This window comes from Kogia breviceps, chromosome 5, assembly GCF_026419965.1.
Source record: "Kogia breviceps isolate mKogBre1 chromosome 5, mKogBre1 haplotype 1, whole genome shotgun sequence".
Taxonomy (NCBI): Eukaryota; Metazoa; Chordata; class Mammalia; order Artiodactyla; family Physeteridae; genus Kogia; species Kogia breviceps.
This window is the reverse complement of record NC_081314.1, coordinates 15,538,154-15,558,999: the sequence shown is the minus strand read 5'-3', so window position 1 is coordinate 15,558,999 and position 20,846 is coordinate 15,538,154. Positions and strand designations below refer to the sequence as shown.

At 46.0% G+C, this 20,846-nt stretch overlaps 1 pseudogene; it reads right to left on the bottom strand.

Annotated features, from left to right (window-relative positions):
* LOC131757626 (trafficking protein particle complex subunit 1 pseudogene) overlaps positions 1-20,607 on the bottom strand; it is a 45,973-nt pseudogene extending 25,366 nt beyond the window's left edge.
* Between the last annotated feature and the right edge of the window lie 239 nt (positions 20,608-20,846).

Below are 20,846 nucleotides of genomic sequence, written 5' to 3'. Positions count from 1 at the left end.
TAAGCTCTGGAAGTCTGGTTCCAGGGCCCACAGTTTTGATCCCTATGTTTTGCTTTATTTTTTATTTTTACTGAAGTATAGTTGATTTGATCCCTATGTTATGCTTCCTATACAAATGTACTAAGTAACAGGTTTGGAATAGTTTATTATGACTTGCATAATCCCTCCAGCCACACTTTTCCCCTGATTTCATAAGTTATCATGAAATTCTCTATTATATTTTGGCTTCCCACAGTATGCTATAATGTCTAGATCCAGAGTCTGGGGCTAGCTGGCTTGGGTTCAAATCCCAGCTAGGTTATTTACTTGCTATATGATTTGGGCATGTTATTAAAGTTCTCTGTGCCCTAGTTTCCATAATGTAATGTGGGAAATTAATGATATTTATTCTATAAGGACATTGTGAAGATAAAAAGAGTCATTATAATTAAAATGCTTACATAGCAAGGTCTGTGTGTTACCTAGAATTGTTTATTACTTCTGCATATTCCTAAGAGGTCACCTGGTCAGATTGGTTTTCTGGCCCTTATCTTTCATCTATAGTCATCAAGTGACACAGGGAACAGTCCTGTCACAAAAAACACAAAGCTTCAGTAGAAGACAAGTGGCCCTGTTACAGCGACCACCTTGCTATAAAGAGCCAATGACAAATTTTCTTTGAGTGAGTACCAGAGAAACTTTGATCTCTTTTCTAAACAAAATCTGTCAACTTTTATAGTTTGGAGAATACTGACATATTTGCAGCATTGGCTTTTTTTGTCATTAAAAAAATTTTTTTTTAAATACGCTTTATTTTTTAGAGCAGTTGTAGACTTACATACAAATTGAGGAGCTAGTACAGAGAGTTCCCATATACCCAACTTCCTCTACTATTAACGTCTTATGTTAATATGGTACATTTGTTCCAATTAATGAACCAATATTGATAAATAATCATTAATCATGAACCATGCTTTATTCAGAGTTCCTTAATTTTTACCTAATGTCCTTTTTCTGATCCAAGATCCCATTACACTGAGTTACACTGAGTTATCATGTCTAAGGCTCCTCTTGGCTGTGAGAATTTCTCCTTGGTTTTGATGACCTTGACAATTTTGAGGAGCATGAGTCCCTTTTGTACAATGTTTTTCTGTGGGAATTTGTCTGGTGTTTTTCTCATGGTTAGGCTGGAATTATGGGTTCTCGCGAGGAAGACCACAAATTTAAAGTCCAATATTCATTGTATCATATGAAGGTGCACACTATCAGCATGAGTTATCTCTGTTGATACTGACCTCGATCACCTGGCTGAGGTCGTGTCTGTCAGGTTCTCCATTGGAAAGTTACTCTTTTCCCCCTTTCCACTCTGCGTTCCTTGGAAGGAAACCACTATGCCCAGCACACAGTTAAAGACTGGGGAATTATGCTCTAGCTCCTTGACGAATGACTTAGTTTCCTAGGGTTTTGTAATGAAGTACCACAAATGGGTGACTTTAAGTGACACAAATTTATTCTCCCACATGTTCTCACTGAAGCCTCTAGGGGAGAATTTGCTCCATACCTCTCTCCTGGCAGCAGGTGCTGCTGGCGACCCTTGGCATTAACAGGCTTGTAGATGCATCACTCCAGTCTGCCTCCACTGGCACACAGTGTTCTTCCCCCTGTTGTCTTTGTGGCCTTCTCTCTTTTTTTTTTTTTCTGCGGTACGCGGGCCTCTCACTGTTGTGGCCTCTCCCGTTGCGGAGCACAGGCTCCGGACGCGCAGGCTCAGCGGCCATGGCTCACGGGCCCAGCCGCTCCGCGGCACGTGGGATCTTCCCGGACCAGGGCACGAACCCGCGTCCCCTGCATCGGCAGGCAGACTCTCAACCACTGCGCCACCAGGGAAGCCCTGTATTCTTTTTGATGATGGCCATTCCAACGGGTGTGAGGTGATACCTCATTGTAGTTTTGATTTGCATTTTTCTAATAATTAGTGATGTTGAACATCTTTTCATGTGCTTTTTGGGCCATCTGTATGTCTTCTTTTGAGAAATGTCTATTTAGATCTTCTCCCCATGTTTTGATTGGGTTTTTTATTTTTTTGATATTGAGCTGCATGAGCTGTTTGTGTAACCGAGCAGGACCCTATGGGGCCTTCCCGGCACAGGCCTTCCCCCATATCCTCTGCTTTAGCTCCTCTCTGAAGTACTTAGATAACAGTATTTGGTGCACATTTCCTGAGTTGTTTTACAAAAGTGAAAACCCCCCATTAAATGGAAGATGTTAACTACCTGATGACCATGAGCACATAGCCTCCTGGAGCCTAAGAACTGATAAGGTTAACCCCTGTGACACTGCCTGGTTACCTCACCATCAGCCAATCAGAGAAGTGCATACCAGCTGATCACTTACCCTGTGACCCCCACTCCCTCACCTGGCTTTTACAAATGCTTTGCTGAAACCCTTCAGAGAGCTTGGGGCTTTTTAGGGCATGAGCCACCCGTCTCCTTTCATGGCCCTGCAATAAACTTTTCTCTGCTCCATACTCTGACATTTGGTTTGTTTGGCCTCACTGTGCATCGGGTACATGAACTTGTGCTAACATTTGTATATTTTGGAGATTTATCCCTTGCTAATCACTTTGTTTGCAAATATTTTCTCCCATTCTGTGGGTTTTCTTTTTGTTTTGTTTATGGTTTCCTTTGCTGTGCAAAAGTTTTAAAGTTTAATTAGGTCCCATTTGTTTATTTTTATTTTCATTATTCTAGGATGTGGATCCAAAAAGATATGGCTGCTATTTGTGTCAAAGAGTGTTCTGCCTGTTTTCCTCTAGGAGTTTTATAGTATCCAGTCTTATATTTAGGTTTTTAATCCATTTTGAGTTTATTTTTGTTTATGGTGTTAGAGAATGTTCTGATTTCATTTTTTCACATGTATCTGTCCACTTATTGAAGAGACTGTCTTTTATCCATTGTATATTCTTTGCCTCCTTTGTTTTAGAGTAATTGACCATAAGTGTGTGGGTTTATTTCTGGGCTTTCTTTTTTTAATTTAATTTTTATTTATTTATTTATTTTTGGCTGCATTGGGTCTTCGTTGCTGTGTGCGGGCTTTCTTTAGTTGTGGGGAGTGGGGGCTACTCTTTGTTGCGCTGCGCTGGGCTTCTCATGGCAGTGGTTTCTCTTGTCGCGGAGTACGGGCTCTAGGTGTGCGGGCTTTTGTAGTTGTGGCACATGAGCTCAGTACTTGTGGCTTGCGGGCTCTAGAGCACAGGCTCAGTAGTTGTGGCATCCAGGCTTAGTTGCTCCACGGCATGTGGGATCTTCCTGGGCCAGGGCTCAAACCCATGACCCCTGCATTGGCAGACAGATTCTTAACCACTGCGCCACCAGGGAAGCCCCCTATTTCTGGGCTTTCTATCCTGTTCCATTGATCTATATTTCTGTATTTCTGTTTTTGTGCCAGTATCATACTGTTGTTTTTTCTTTGGCCACACCATGCAGCTTGCAGGATCTCAGTTTCCCAACCTTGGATTTAACTCTGGGCCACTGGAGTGAAAACCTGGGATCCTAACCACTAGGCCACCGGGGAAGTAGTACCACACTTTTTTGATGATTGTAACTTTGTAGTATAGTCCGAAGCCAGGGAGTCTGAGTCATCCAGCTCCATATAGATATATTCTTTTCCATTATAGTTTGCTATAGGATATTGAGTATAGTTCCCTGTGCTGTACAGTAGGACCTTGTTTTTTATCTATCTTATATATAATAGTTTGTATCTTCTAATTCCAAACTCCTAATTTATCCCTCACCCTCCACCTTTCCCCTTTGGTAACCATAAGTTTGTTTTCTATGTCTGTGAGTCTGTTTCTGTTTTGTAAATAAGTTCATTTGTATCATATTTTAGACTCTACATGTAAGTGGTATCACATGGTATTTGTCTTTCTGTGTCTGACTTAATTCACTTAGTGTGATAATCTCTAGGCCCATCCATGTTTACTTATTTATTTAATCATTTATTTATATCAGTATGAACTGCCACCTTGCTATACCTGTTTATTGGCTCCAGAAGTTATTCTGGGATTTTCCACATGAACAGTCATGTCATCTGTAACTCCTTCCCAATCTTCATATCTTTTATTTCCTTCTTTTGTGTTACAGTGGCTAGGACTGCAAGTACAATGTTGATCAAGAGTGTTGAGAAAAGACATCCTTGCTTTGTACCCAATTATCAGGGGAAAACGTCCAGTTTCTCACTGTTAAGTATGATGTTAGATGAAGGTTTTTTGTTTTGTTTTGTTTTTTTTGGTCCATTTGGACAATCTCTGCGTTTTAATCTGTGTATTTAGCCCACTTACATCTTAAAACTATTTAAAAAATATACTTTATTTTTTAGGGCAGTCTTATGCTTACAGCAAAAACTGAGTAGAAAGCAGAGAGTTCCCAGATATTTTCCCCAGTTTGTAGCTTGCCTTCTCATTTGCTTGAGACAATACACATTTAAAGTGATTATTGGGGGGAAATTCCCTGGCTGTGCAGTGATTAGGATTCCACGCTCCCACTACAGGGGTCACAGGTTTGATCCCTGGTTGGGGAACTAAGATCCACAAGACTCATGGCACGGTCAAAATAAAAAAATAAAATAAAGTGATTATTGGTATCATCATATTAATATCCACCATGCTGGTAACTGTTTTTTCTTTGTTACACCTATTCTTTATTTCTTTCCTCTCCTCTTCCTCCTACTGTCTGTTTATATATATATATATATATATATATATATATATAATTTATTTATTTTATTATTTTTGGCTCCGTTGGGCCTTCATTGCTGTGTGCAGGTTTTCTCTAGTTGTGACGAGCAGGGACTACTCTTTGTTGCAGTGTGCTTGGTGGCTTCTCTTGTTGTGGAGCACGGGATCTAGGCACGAGGGCTTCAGTACTTGTGGCACATGGGCTCAGCTGTTGTGGCTCACGGGCTCTAGAGTGCAGGCTCAGTAGTAGTGGCACACAGGCTTAGTTGCTCCGCGGCATGTGGGATCTTCCTGGACCAGGGCTGGAACCCGTGTCCCCTGCATTGGCAGGCGGATTCTTAACCACTGCACCACCAGGGAAGTCCCTACCATCTGGTTTTAATTGAGCATTTATATAATTCCATTTTAAACTTTATCTCTTTTTGAAGAAAAGTTTTGCTGCTATTAGTTATGCTAGTGATTCTGAACTGACGGTGATTTTGTTCCCTAGGTGACATCTGCCAGCATCTGGAGATATTTTTGGTTGTCACAACTGTGGGAGGGCTATTGTTATCTAGTCAGTGGAGGCCAGTGATGCTGTTAAACATCCTACAATGCAAAGTTCTGTCTCCCACAGCAAAGAATAGTCTGATCCAAAATGGCAGTAGCGTGGCTATTGGCAAATAATGAATTAGATAAAAAGAACCAATGTATATTAGTCAGGAAAGGCTGGGTTAAGGTTATAAAAAGGATCCCAAGAACCTTATTGACTTGGAGCAACGTATTTCAAGGAAGCAATCTTACCAATGTGCCTGGAAGTGGGGGAACTGGAATTATTTGATGAAGAGCACTAATGATTATTGCACAATAATACAGGCTTTTTCCTTTGGTTGCCGAGAAGCTCAGAACTATGTTTTATGCACAATAGCAATAACGTTTGTGTTTGTTCAGGTCTTCCAAGAAGTAGATGCCAAGATGAGGTTAGACCACAAGAGATTCACTGGGAAAAGGCCTGAGAGGGGACCAGTTAGGAAGCTGGAGGAAGAGGTTGGGAAAGCATCAGGCTGTGTGGAGGAGAGGGGAGGAGGGAGGAGGGTAGACACAAAGTCTCAGAGGGCAGTGCACTTCTAAAAATGTTCTGGCTCTGCTGATGAGGAGTCCTTGAGCTGAAGTTGCCTGTCAGCAGAGTCCCAGGGTCTCCAGGGTACAGGCCCACCTTGGGGCCCCTGTTGTGCTCAGTTACGGACTGTGAGCGGCCTGAGGGAAGTTGTGATGGTCAAACACACTCCCGCAGATGGAGATATGAGAGGCACAGTCTCATGGCCACTTCACTGTACACATTCTCTTCTCCACAGGTCCAGGGAGCAGCTCCTGCTTGGCTCCTGGAGGTCTCTCTTTCTGAGGGGAAACAGAAGGGGCTTATTGGACAACGACAGTCCCCATTCATGCAGCTGATCTCTTGGTTACAACTGGTACTTATCCTCTCTCTGCTCCACTACTTACTCTAAATTTCACTCACCCTCATTGGTCACCTCTGCAGGTTGTAGCTTACCTGGTGGTATGACTCTTGTCACTTGTGGACTAAGAATGCTGCCTGCCATATCAGCAAACAAAGGATGTTGGCCATCAAGCCATCAGCCACTACAGCTGCCCCCAACCCCAACAGCACACCCTGAGGGGGCTGGGGAGGGGAAGAACAGGATACACGCCCTACATAGCTTAGGTGCACATCAGAGGAATGATTTCAAAGAGCCCTGACTCTTGCATCATCCCATACACAGAAAAGCACTAAATTAACTTGGTGTCTGGTTTTCTTTATCTGATTTTTGTTGCAAAACTCCTATATATCTTGGTTCCTCCTCTCCCTCTTCGAACAGTCCCTAGAGCTGTTTGAGAGGCTTCCTGCCGGGCTTGGAAGTCCTCATAAGGTCTGCTAAATAAAACATAACTCTCAACTTTTCGGTTGAGAATTTTTGCATTTTTTTCAGTCAATATAATCATAACCATCCGAGGCTGGGGTTGCTACACGTGTCCATTCACAGGGGGTCCCAAGGGGCACTGATGTGGATCACGTGCGTTCCCACCCCCTCACCCCCGTCAGTGTGTAAAAGCAGCTCTACCTCCACCCGCTCAGCAGGGTCCATTTCTCTTGCCAGTGTGGTGACTCCTCTCCTTGGCAGGGACCCTGAGGAGGAGCTGTGGCTTGTAGTTCAGTGGGACCCTGCTTGTGTTCCCCTGGCTAGGACACAGCCCCTTTGGGGGCCAGAACCTTCAACCATGCAGAGCTGAGTTGCAGGCACGGGAAGCACAGAAGTGGGGCCTGGGAGTGATGGTTAATGGGGCCACTCCTGCTTCCCCGCTTTGGCTCCCAGAGCCAGGAGGACGTCCTGGTCCACTGCAGGTCACCTTCTCAGGCTCAGCTGGCCTGTTGTCTCTTGGCAGCCTTCTCCCCAGTCTCACTTTGCAGCTTTCCTACCTTGTCTCTAAACTCAGTCTCCAGCTTGGATTAGTTTTGACTCCTCAGGTTGCCTCTAAGCTCCTGCCATCAGGTCCCCGGCTTCCTGCCTCATCGATTTCTCAAGGGCCAGGGCCAGCGCAGCAGGAGCTCAGGAAGCTCAGACTAGCATCTGCTTAAGACCTTAAGTCTAGTGTTACCAAATGGCTCCACAGACCTTTGCCCAGTCAGACTGTCCCGGGACAATACACAAAACAAGAATAGAGCAGACTTTTGGAGGAGGGACCCTGAATTGCTGAGATTACCTATCTTTCTAATTCTTGTTATGCTAATGTCTTGGTTAGAGTGAGGTATTTGATAGGATAGACTGAGAGCCCTGCCAGGGCTGGTTGTTTTGTTTGTTGTTTGTTTTGAATGGGTAATTATTCACAGGGTTCAAAATCCAAGAGGCACAAAACAATATTTAGTGAAATGTTTCCCTACTACCTCTGTTTTTCATTCACCCTAGGTCCCCTTTCTAGGCAAAACAAACGTCTTCAGTTTTTCCAGATACCATAATGCACACATTTATCTTTGTTTATCCAGATGGTAACACATTGTTCTGAACCTTGTGTGTATGGTTTTAAAAAATCTATCAGTGTATCTTAGAGATCATTTCATTCGGGCATTTAGTTTTTTCCTAATCATTTGAGATTGCAATGTGGCAAATAACTGTGTACATTTCAAGTATGTGAGTAGATCTGTAGAATCATTTCCTAGTGGAGGAATAGCTGGGTCGAAGGTTATTTACGTTTGTCATTTGAGAGACAACTGCTGAATCACCTTCCATGGAGATTGTATGAGTTAGCCTTCTGCCCTCAAGGTCTGTGTTACTTTACAGTTTTGCCAACATGAATCTTTGCCAATACGAAAGGATGAAACTAGTACCTCAATGTTGTTTTGTTTTGTTTTTTTTGCGGTACACGGGCCTCTCACTGTTGCGGCCTCTCCCATTGCGGAGCACAGGCTCCGGACGTGCAGGCTCAGTGGCCATGGCTCACGGGCCCAGCCGCTCCGCGGCACGTGGGATCTTCCCAGACCAGGGCACGAACCCGTGTCCCCTGCATCGGCAGGTGGACTCTCAACCACTGCACCACCAGGGAAACCGTCAATGTTGTTTTAATTTGTATTAATGTTAGCCATATGAAATTGCCGTGAATTTTAGATAAAAATAATTGTTGACTATCACCAATTTTACGTAGTTTTATTTCTCTCCTTGTAAGACTGAGAATATTTTAATCTTTTTTTAAAATATTTTTTTTGATGTGGACAAATTTTAAAGTCTTTATTGAATTTGTTACAATATTGCTTCTGTTTTGTGATTTGGTTTATTGGCCGAGAGGCATGTGGGATCTTAGCTCCCCAACCAGGGATTGAACCCGCACTGCCTGCATTGGAAGGCGAGGTCTTAACCACTGGACCGCCAGGAAAGTCCTGAGAATATTTTAATTTTTAAGAGTCATTTACCTATAATTTTCTTCTCAGAACTTTTGCCATTTTAAAATTTAGGGGTTGCTCTTTACCTATTTAGAGGATCTCTTTTTATATTAGAGAAATTAAGCTCTTCTGTTATATGAATTTAAAAATATTTTCCCAGTTTGCTACTTGTCTTCCGAATTTGTTTACACAGGTTTTACAGTCAAGAATTAAATTTTTTAGGGGATTCCCTGATGGTCCAGTGGTTAGGACTCAGCGCTTTCACTACTAAGGGCCCGGGTTCGATTGCTGTTCTGTTTGGGGAACTAAGAGCCCACAAGCCACATGGCTCAACCAAAGAGAAATTTAAAAAAAAAAAAACACACTTTAAAAATTAAAATTTTAGGGCTTCCCTGGTGGTGCAGTGGTTAAGAATACACCTGCCAATGCAGGGGACGCACGTTCGAGCCCTGGTCCAGGAAGATCCCACATGCTGAGGAGCAACTAAACCCGTGTGCCACAACTACTGAATCCCGCGTGCTTAGAGCCCATGCTCTGCAACAAGAGAAGCCACTGCAATGAGAAGCCTGTGCACTGCAATGAAGAGTAGCCTCCGCTCACCGCAACTAGAGAAAGCCCCCACACAGCAACAAAGACCCAAGGCAGCCAAAAATAAATAAATATTTTTAAAAATTAAAAATTTAAAAATTTAGTTGAATTTACCAGTCTTTTGTTTTATGGAATGTGATTGAGGTCGTAGTTAAAAATGCCTTTTTTTCCCCTCCAAGATTATATGAGAATTTTGTTGTGATTTCTTCTCATACTGGAGCACGTGTACTAGGTGAAATCAGTCATTTCAGGAATCGCTGCTCTGGGACTGAAAACTGCAGCAGCAAGGGATCTGCCTTGCTTCATTGAAAGTTTATGGACTTCAGGATATTGAGGGGAGAGGTTCTGGGTGTTTGGGATTGAGACGACCCTCTGCCAGGAGATGGGCTGGAGGCCAAGACTTATAGGAACCAGGTAAGAAGCCTCAGAGGGTATGTATGGTGATAAAGCCAGGGAGTCCTTGGGCTCGGCTAGCCATGAAAGGATCAGTATGTCATACTAGGCCACCTCCAAGCTCTCGTGTTTGTTCCAAATCTACCAGAACAAGCTTCTGTAGCCCAGCCGAGCGCCAGCAGGGACAAAGGATGGGTGCCCTGGGGTCTGCACATTCAGCCTTCTCGCAGTCCCACAGAACTCGCCCTCCTGAGCTCTGACTTGGCATCACTCCAAGGGCTCCCCCATCACATTCTGTCCTTTCTGTTGTTTGTGAGGCTCAGAGGACCTGGTGCCCGTCTCATGGTTTCCCCCTTCCCTGGGGTGCTCTGTAAATACTTGTCCTGCCCTGTCCTGTACTGGGCACTGAGGGTGGAGAGAAGAACAGTGCAGAATCTGATGGGGTTCTGCCCCCAGGAGCTCACCACTATGAGAACACACCTCTCCCTGGGGTCCCCAGGGCAGCCCCCCTCCCTCAAATTCTTCATGACTCCTGTTGTGAGGGCCTAGCTTTTTCTTTCTTTTCTTTTCTTTTTTCCAAATTAAGGAATATTTTGCATTCAATAAAATGCACAAATCTTAAGAGTTTTCTGACTTTTGATAATGCGTACACCCTTATAATCCAAATCCCGATCGAGACATGGAAACTTTCAGTCACCACAGACAGTTCCTACTTGACACTTCCAGTTAAACCTCCCCAACCCTAACCCATTGGTCAGATTTCTATCGCCTTAGCTTAGTTTTGCCTGTCATAGAACTTCAAAAAAGGGAACTCTTTTTGTTCTAGCTTCTTTCACTCAGAAGAATAATTTTGAGATTCATTCATGTTGTTGCATATGAGTAGTTCATTTCTTTTTATTGTTGACTGGGAGGTGTAAGTTCATAGTGGTGAACTCCTAGAGGAAGCATACCATTTTTTTAAAGATTTTTTTCGATGTGGACCATTTTAAGGTCTTTATTGAATTTGTTACAATAGTGCTTCTGTTTGATGTTTTCTGGTATTTTTGGCCTCGAGGCATGTGGGATCTTAGCTCCCCAACCAGGGCTCGAACCTGCACCCCGTGCATTGGAACGAGAAGTCTTAAACACTGGACCGCCAGGGAAGTCCCAAGAACACCATTTTTATAGTTGAATAGTTATACCACAATACATTTATCTACTTATCTGCTGATGGACACTTGAGTTGTTTCTAGTTTGGAGCTATTACAAATAAAGTTGCTATCAACATCTGTGTACAACATATGAGGACATATATTTTTATTTCTCTTGGGTAATACTTAGGAGTGGATTTCCTAGGTCTCTGCTTATGTGCATGTTTAACTTTATTAAAAACAAACAAACAGGGCTTCCCTGGTGGCGCAGTGGTTAAGAATCCTCCTGCCAATGCAGGGGACACAGGTTCGATCCCTGGTCTGGGGAAGATCCCACATGCCGCAGAGCTACTAAGCCTGTGTGCCACAACTACCGAGCCTGTGCTCTAGAGCCCACGAGCCACAACTACTGAGCCCACAACTACTGAAGCTCGCACGCCTAGAGCCCGTGCTCCACCACAAGAGGGGCCACTGCAATGAGAAGCCTGTGCACCACAACGAAGAGTAGCCCCTGCTCACCTCAACTAGAGAAAGCCTGCGCACAGCAACGAAGACCCAACACAGCCAAATAAATAAATAAATAAAATATATATAAATATAAATTATATAAAATATAAATATAATAAATATAAATTATAAATATATATAAATATATAATAATATAAATAAAATAAAAAATATATAGATATATAAATAAATAAATAAAAACAGACAAACAAACACAACCCTCCAAACTGTTTTCCAAAATGGTTGTGCCATTTTATACAACCATTGGCAGAGTGTATAAGTTCTAGTTGTACCAAATTTTTACAAACGTTTGGTGTTGTCAGTCTTTTTTAAATTTTAGCCATTTTAATGGGTATAAATTGGTATCTCATTGTTGTCATGTTGTGTTTTTTTTTTTTTTTCCATGTTGTGTTTTTAACTTAATGCATCTTGGAGATTTTTCCACATCAGCACATATAGATCTGCTTCTTTAACTTTAATGGCTGCTCAATCTTTCACGGGATGGATGTATCATAATTTAACTAATCCTCCGTTGATGGACAATAATGTTCTTTCTATCTTTGACAATGCTATCACAAACCTTCTTGTTAATGAGTCTTTGTGCAAATGTGCAAGTATATCTTTAGGATAAGCTCCTAGAAGTAGAATTGCTGGGTCAAAAGATATGTGCATTTAAAAATTTTGATTGATATTGACTGACTATTCAAGTAACATGTCAAGGGCTTCCCTGGTGGCGCAGTGGTTGAGAATCCTCCTGCCGATGCAGGGGTCACGGGTTCGTGCCCCGGTCCGGGAAGATCCCATATGCTGCGGAGCGGGTGGGCCCGTGAGTCATGGCCGCTGAGCCTGCGCGTCCGGAGCCTGCGCTCCGCAATGGGAGAGGCCACAACAGTGAGAGGCCCGCGTACCACAAAAAAAAAAAAAAAAAAAAAAAACCCAGTCAGTCTACTTCCAACCAGTGGTCCTGACCACCATGCTGAGATACCTGGCCTGGAGTCCCAGCCTGAGAATTTGGTTCAAAGGGTGCCCACATTTAAGAGTGACATGCTGTCAAATTACTTTCCAAGAAGGCTGTTTCATTCTCTGATCCTACCAGAACGACCATGAAGGCCTCTTTTTCCTCCAAGGACTATGTCTTCTTCATTTCCATATCCTGGGTTTGGGGGATATAGAAATGAAATACACCCAGCATAAGGTCTACCATAAAGAAGGTAGGGTGCCTGAGGACTGCTCAGAAATGGTCGGATGGATGGATGGATGAAGTGGGGCAGACAGGTGTGACCTAGGTCACATCAGAGGGGCCATTGCCCAGTGTGGGCTCCTGCCTTGAGAACTCATTCATTTAACACAAATGTGAAAGTGTTCCTTATTACCTGAGACAGCTGCTTGGCTGCCCTTGGCCCCTCCTTTAGGTATCTGCTGAAATGTCTCCCTCAGATAAGAGAGGCCTTCTGTAATCATCCTGTATAAAATAAGAAACCCCACCTCACCCTAGGTCTCCATCTCCGTATCCCTCTTACTCTGCTTTTTTTCCATAGCACCTATCCCCTTCTGACACCTATTTACTAGTTCCCTCCCCCTTTTTCTAATAACCTCTAATCTGTTTTGACAGAGTATCTTTTTAAAAAATTAATTAATTAATTAATGGCTGTGTTGGGTCTTTGTTTGTTTCTGTGTGAGGGCTTTCTCTGGTTGCAGAAAGTGGGGGCCACTCTTCATTGCGGTGCACAGGCCTCTCACTGTCGTGGCCACCTTCCTTTCTTGTTGCAGAGCACAGGCTCCAGATGTGCAGGCTCAGTAGTTGTGGCTCACAGGTCCAGTTGCTCTGCAGCATATGGGATCTTCCCAGATCAGGGCTTGAACCCGTGTCCCCTGCATTGGCAGGCAGATTCCCAACCATTGCGCCACCAGGGAAGCCCCCTATTTACTAGTTTTTAACACTTCTATTTTGTTTATTGCCTATCTTCCTTGTCTCCCCTCCCCGCTTCCACAACAGAATATTAACCTCACAAGGGTAGTGGCTTTGTCTGTTTTGATCACTCATTTATCATCAGTGCCGAGGACATTTCCTGGCCTTAGCAGGCTTTCAATTTTAGGTGAATATGGCACTTATTCTTTGTTCGAGGAGCTGGAGCTGCAGCAGCCAGTGGGACAGAGGACCTGCCCTCAGGGCCCGACAGGAATCCTGCCCGGGGCTAGGAGCCCGGAGAGGGTCTCCACCACTGGGCTCAAGGTCACTGGGCGCGTTTCTAAGGAAATCTGAAAAGCGCAGCAAGTGCTCTCAAGGGGCGCGGCCTGCCTGCCCCACAGCGCCCTCTGGCGGCCTCCCTGAGGCCCGAGCGGGCGCCGCGCGGGGCTGAGGAGGGACCTCCCTACTGCCGGCGCGTTGGAAAGCCCTGGAGCTCCCGGGCCCGCTTCCTCTGGCCTTTGAGACGCTTCTGCTTTTGCCCAGCGCGGAAAGAGGAAGGAGGACTGAGGAAGGGCGAAGCGCTGGGCCGGTGGGGAAGCGGGAGGGAGGTCGGGGGTCCTGCGCCTTCTTCCGCCACATCATCTGCAAGAAGTGTTCTTTCGGTCTTCCCTGATGGTGCGGTGGTTAAGAATCCGCTTGCCAATCCAAGGGACATGGGTTCGAGCCCTGGCCCGGGAAGATTCCACATGCCATGGAGCTACTGAGCCTGAGCTCTAGAGCCTGTGAGCCACAACTACTGAGCCCATGGGCCACAACTGCTGAAGCCTGCGCGCCTAGAGCCCGTGCTCCGCAACAAGAGAAGCTACGACAATGAGAAGCCCGCGCACTGCAAGGAAGACCCAACACATTAATTTTTTAAATTAAGTTTTAAAAAAATAAGTGTTTTTTCAAGTGCGAGGTCTACTCATTTGGGGACAGCCTTGCTTTTCCCTCGGCCCCCCCTCCGGTCTTATCTTCCTCTCCTTCCCCCGCCCCCCACCCCGGGAGGCGAGGGGCTGCGAGGTCAGAAGGCGGAGGCGAGGGCCGTGCCAGTGTCCTCCCTGGGACCTGACGTCCCTCGGCCCTGTCCAAGGGCTTTGAGGTCAAGGGAGGCGGTGCCTCTGTGTTTGGGATCGAGCACCATGGTCTGCGGGCACTAGGCGCGTCCCCTCGGGCACGATTTGGTGGAAGCCCTGCCCCACGAACTATTGGGAGGGAAGAGCCGGCGGCCACCCCAGCCGAGGTCAGGACGCCACCTGGCGGGCGCAGCCCCCGTCCCGCAGCTCAGGTGGGCCTTAAGGGCTTATTTGGTCTGAGGGATCCTGATTGGGGCGTCTCTTCCCAAGGCCTGCCCTTAACGCAGGATCCCCGACTCCATTTCACTTAGTGGTTGGAGTCCTGGATCATTGGAACTGGGCACGTTAAGGTGGGATCAGGTTTTGGATTGTTGAGGAATGGCAAAAACAGGATGGTTCCTGTTGGTGTTGGCACTCTAGTTTCCTGCCTTCGTGGATGGTGTGAGGGCTCCAAGAGAGCCTCCCTCCCCTCTACACTGTCTCCTGTCCCCCATCTGTATTGTTCTTTTTTTGTTTTTAACAGTTACCTTTATTTACCTCCATGTTTCTAGTATTTTGTACTCTTCTTTCGTTTGGTATCTCTGATTCTCCCCCCCGCCACCGGCCTGTGGAATCTTAGTTCCACAACCAGGGATGGAAGCCGTGCCCCCTGCAGTGGAAGCTCGGAGTCCTAACCACTGGACCACCAGGCAAGTCCTTATATTGTTCTTATTCTAGTTTTGACAAGGCATGTATGATTATAAAAGGAATGCATAATCATTGTTAAAAGAAAAAAAAACGGAGAAAATATTTTATGGTTTCTGTTAGAAGTCCTCCCTTTTACTGGAACGTAAGTTTGTGCTCCCTGGAAGTGCAAGTTTGCTGGTTCTCTTTCCTAGATCATGGCAGGACTGGTAACACAGGGTCAGCATTCCCTTCCTCATTTTGGTAGGGCTGGTCCACCCGCCTCCAGGGCTGGAAACGGCATTGGAGGCAGCTCTAGAACTGGAGGAGTCTGGGGGCAGTCAGGGGGAGGCAAGGGGCATCCCTCAAGGTTTCTCACTGTTCTCTTTTTCTTTTTGCATAACTTAATTGCTTTTTTTGTGTATGTATGTGTCCTTGTCAGGTTCTTGCCTACTCAAAGACAATTTTATTTTATTGAAGTAAGTTTACCTTGACATATTAGTAGCCACTCACACCATGGGTGAGCCCTTTTCTCAGTTGATCTGAGTTGCTTACAAAGGGCCACTTCAATGATGGGTCAGTATCCCAGATCTGGGGTGGCAGAGGCCAAGTTTGTGGCCCACTCTCCCGGTTTAGTCAGGGGTGTCCAGTCCCGGAAGTCCAGGTTCCAATAGCACCAAAGTTATGCTCATTTTCTACCTTACATAGTACAAAATTATATTTATTTGTTCCTAATAAACACCTGAAAATACCAGTTCAACAATTCTGCCCAGAAAATGCTCCAAAACACAGGTGTCCTCTTTCAAAGAGCTGACAACCTATGTATGTCACGTGGTTTATTCAGGAGCCCGTGGGTGGACAGGATGGGGACAAGTCTGGGTTCAGAAGGCGATGTTTCCAGAGATTCCTGGCATATGAGGCCTCAGGTCATCGTCTAGTCTGGTGGTTACCAGGTTTTGGAAACCAGTGAAGTATCCCCTGTGGTTATTGGGGAAACAACATAGACTTGTCCACTGTTGCTTCGGCACACCAGGACATTAGCAAAAACAAGTTCTATGATGGGTTCAGAAAAGGGATATTTTAACCCCAAGAGTTTTAAGAAAACTCAAAAAATGAAGTTTTTCTCATTTCACCAAGGACTGGCGGAACAGGGCTTCCATACGCTCCTTGGGCATCTGGGAGCCCTGGCTGATTTCCTTCATAGGATGCTGGCTGCCCTGAGCACTTGAGGTCTTGCTGACCTAGAAGGGACATCCATTTAGGGTGTAAGTCTCTAAAAACACAGACTCCACTGTATCAGACTTCCACCCGCCAGGTCTGCAGCAGGTCACCACCTCTGGAATCTGAGAACTTCGGGACAGGGGTCTGTCATTGCCCTCCCCACATTATTCTGTGGTCCCGACTGCCCCACTCAAAGGCTTGCTGGCTAAAGACAGGAACTGTGTTAGAGTTGGCTGCTGGCTGCCCGGCACCGTGCCCAGCACTCAGCAGGTGCTCACCAAATGCTTGTTGCCCGAATGAATTATACTCCATTTCACTCTTTTGTATTTCCAATTAAATAATTAAGGAAGTCCTCATTGTAAGCTACTTCAGAATGAGAGGGGAAATAGCTAATTTCATGCTGAGAGAGGAAATGTATTTGCTAGTTTTTCCCAGAGGCTATTTTATAGCTATTTGATTTCCTTTTAGGATGTATATTTTCTGTTGGGCAACCTACACTCCACAAAAGAGAGGAACTCATGCCTTTCACTGCTCCATCTTCTACAACAGGGGTTCTCAGCCTCGCTGCACATTAGAATCAATTGGGAAAGGTTAAAATACTGATGCTCTGGGCTCCACCTCTGACCAATGGAATAAGAATCTCTGGGGATGGGGTCTGAGCTTTGTAGTTTTGTTTGTTTTCAGGTCTTGTTTTTTAAATTTTTATTTGTTTTAAAAATTATATTGGCCCTCCCTGGTGGTGCAGTGGATTAGAATCCACCTGCCAATGCAGGGGACACAGGTTCGATCCCTGGTCTGGGAAGATCCCACGTGCCGCGGAGCAACTAAGCCTGTGCGCCACAACTACTGAGCCCGTGCCCTAGAGCCCGTGAGCCACAACTAGTGAGCCCATGTGCCACAACTACTGAAGCCCACGTGCCTAGAGCCTGTGCTCCACAACAAGAGGAGCCACCGTAATGAGAAGCCCCCGCGCCACAACAAAGAGTAGCCCCCGCTCGCCACAACTAGAGAAAGCCCGCGGGTAGCAATGAAGACCCAATGCAACCAAAAATAAATAAATAATTTTAAAAATTATATTTATTTTTGCTTTCTTTTTTAAAAATTGAACTATAGTTGATTTACAATGTTTCAGGTGTACAGCAAAGTGATTCAGTTGTATATTCATTTATATATGATATATATATCAATTCTTTTTCAGATTCTTTTCCATTATAGGTTATTACAAGATATTGAATATAGTTCCCTGTGCTATACAGTTGGTCCTTGTTGTTTATTTTCTATATAGTAGTATGTCTTTGTTTTTAAAAAAATTTTTTAGAAGTTTATGTAGTTTTATTTATTTATTTAGACCATGCCCCACCGCTTGTTGGCTCTTAGTTCCCTAACTAGGATGGAATCCACGCCCTCGGCTGTGAAAGCCGGGGTCCTAACCACTGGACCGCCAGAGAATTCCCCTATCTTTGTTTTTTAAAGTAGTTTTCCCCAGTAATTCTAATGTGCATCAGTGACTGAGAGCCTGTAGCCTAGAAGCATCTTTTTGTGCTCTAGCAACTGAGCAAGAGGAAACGGTGGGGTAGGGGGAAGTTATGAACAAGGAAGGGAGACTGGGGTTCCAGGCCTGGCCCACAACTTCCTGTGGGCTTAAGCCCTCGGTTTTCCTTCTGTGAGATGGGGATGATGCTGGCCACGTCATAGCATTCTTTTTTTTTTTTAAATTAATTAATTAAATTTATTTATTTTTGGCTGAGTTGGATCTTCGCTGCTGCACGCGGGCTTTCTCTAGTTGCGTTGAACAGGGGCTCAACATTGTGTACGTTGTGGCATACGGGTTTTGTTGCTCCGCGGCATGTGGGATCTTCCTGGACCTGGGATCAAACCCGTGTCCCCTGCGTTGGCAGGTGGATTCTTAACCACTGCGCCACCAGGGAAGCCCCCTAATAGCGTCTTGTCAAGGTTATCTGAGTACCCGGCACAGAGTAAGTACTTGTGCTGGTTGGTTTTACATGTCACTGCCTAGGTGATGGTTCCCAGTTATTTGGTCCAACACTGGTCTAGATTTTTGTTTTTGTTTTTGGCTGCGTTTGGTCTTCGTTGCTGCACGAGGGCTTTCTCTAGTTGTGGCGAGCAGGGTCTACTTTTCTTTGTGGTGCGCGGTCTTCTCATTGTGGTGGCTTCTCTTGTTGTGCAGCACGGGCTCTAGGCATGTGGGCTTGAGTAGTTACAGCACGTGGGCTCAGTAGTTGTGGCTCATGGGCTCCAGAGCGCAGGCTCAGTAGTCATGGTGCACAGGCTTAGCTGCTCCATGGCATGTGGAATCTTCTGGGACCAGGGATCGAACCCCTGTCCCCTGCACTGGCAGGCAGATTCTTAACTACTGCACCACCAGGGAAGTCCCCCAATCTAGATGTTGATATGAAGTTACTTTTTAATTAATTAATTTATTTTTGCTGTGTTGGGTCTTCGTTTCTGTGCGAGGGCTTTCTCTAGTTGCGGCAAACGGGGGCCACTCTTCATCGCGGTGCGCGGGCCTCTCACTATCGCGGCCTCTCTTGTTGCGGAGCACAGGCTCCAGACGCGCAGGCTCAGTAGTTGTGGCTCACGGGCCCAGTTGCTCCGCAGCATGTGGGAACCTCCCAGACCAGGGCTCGAAACGATGTCCCCTGCATTAGCAGGCAGATTCTCAACCACTGCGCCACCAGGGAAGCCCTGAAGTTACTTTTTAGATGTGGTTAACACTTAAATCAGTAGAGTCTGAGTAAAGCACATTACCTTCCAGAGTGTGAGTGGCCTTGAAACAGTTGAAGACCTTAGGGGAAAAGACTGAGGTCCCCTAAAGGGGAAGCAATTCTGCCTTTCGACTGCCTTTCGACTCAAGACTGCAATGTGGATTCCTGCTGGGATTTCCAGCCTGCTGGCATGCCTTGCAGATTTCAGGATTTCAGATTTGCCAGCCCCCAATTCCTTAAAATCAATCGCTCTCTCTTTCTCTCTCCCTATTGGTTCTGTTTCTCTGGAGAACCCTAATACAGTGTTCAGTCAATAGTTGACTACTGTTGTTACCATATAACTGAATTCTGGCTAAGGCTGGTTTGAGGCAATAAATAAGGCTGCAGCTTTATAGGTCAGGGCAATGGGCATTATCCCAAGGAAGTGATAGCCATGAGCTCCCACTATAACATTCCAGAGGGTGAAGTCCAAGGGCAAAGATAAACACATGGCATAGAAATCCTTGTCCCTTTCTTCCTCTGAAACGTGGAGATTCCCTGGGGTGGGGAGGGGGTGTCTGAAGCCCAGGGCAGAGAGCCCCAGACCCGGGGTTGGGAGGCCTAGTTTTGGCTCCTGGCTGTGACACCAACTCATTGTGTGACCTTAGGCAAGTCCCCTGCCTTCTTTGGTTTCTAGCTTCCTGAGCAGGTTGGGCTGGGTGATGTGTGAGGAGATTTCCATCTCAGAGCCTCTGAATCTAGAATTTCCTCTGATGCTTCCACTTGCACAGCAGGTTTGCCGCCAGTCTGTTTATTTATTGCTGGAGTTTGGTTTCTGCTTCCTAAGTGGTTGCAGGTTGGGGCACTTGCATTTATGCTCAGGAGAGAGGCTGCGCAGCTGAATCATGGCTGCCCTTTCCCGACTGGAAAGGATGCTTCAGACCTCACACCCAGGCTCCTAGGGACAGGGGCCCTGAGATACGGGAAAACTGGGCTCCTACGGGTCTCTGCTGCTGGGATACCCTTCCTAAGTCTGCTCAGGCGCTCAGGGACCTTCCCTTCCCTGACAGCTTGCCCTGGACAGGGCAGAGACTACACACAGAGGACTGAATGCTGTTCCACAAACTCAGGTGTGAAAGAAACAGCACAAGCTGTGGTCCTCTTCAAATGATCCTAATTTTGTCTAATCCCCCATCCTGTCTGATATCAGGGGCCTTGGGACATCAGTCCTCAGACGTTACTGCCAAGTTATTTGCTGTCCCAAACTGTGTGGTCCCTTTGGGCCTGGCATCTCTGCTGTTTCAGTGCCATGCTGGTGGAGCTGGGAACACCAGTGCCCAGGTCACAGGTAGCCCGTGGTCATCCCCTCTGAGTATCTGCCACCTCCCCAGGGCATCTTCAGGAAAAACTTATTGAAACTTAGAGCTATGGAGACTTTTCTGTGTGTGGGTGCCAAGGGTACCAACTTCTAACCCCGACGTGGGTGGCTTTGATCTCCATCTGCGGTATGCAAGACCTCAACTTGCTGCAAAACCGCCGGTCTTCCGTGCTTCTGGGGTTGCCAGGCGACGTTTCAGGAGAGCTCAGACATGTCTCTCACCTTCTTCTACTCTGGTGTGCCCCGCCCCCTGGTGGAATGTGGCTGCCTGCGATGCCACTTGAGGGTGATGACTCTTCACTGCCATTGCTGTCCAGGCCTCTGATGGCTGGGAGGCGCTTCTCCTGTCCAGGGGGCATCAGCCAGCCTCTCATAGCTGCAGTCCTTGAGGATCCAGGGGGCCACAACGGTTATGGTGTCCCTGCAGCCAGGCAGTGACCTCGGAGGAAGTGGGAGGATGCCCCCTCCCTTCCTCAGGGTTGCACCTGGTGATCTGGGCACAGATGTAGTGCTGCCTGGTGTCCTGGGGCTCTGATGACCCTCCTGATGAGGAGGTCCACAGGCCTCAGCCTGTGGTTCCATAGGACCCTGCCACACATCCATGACGACCTAA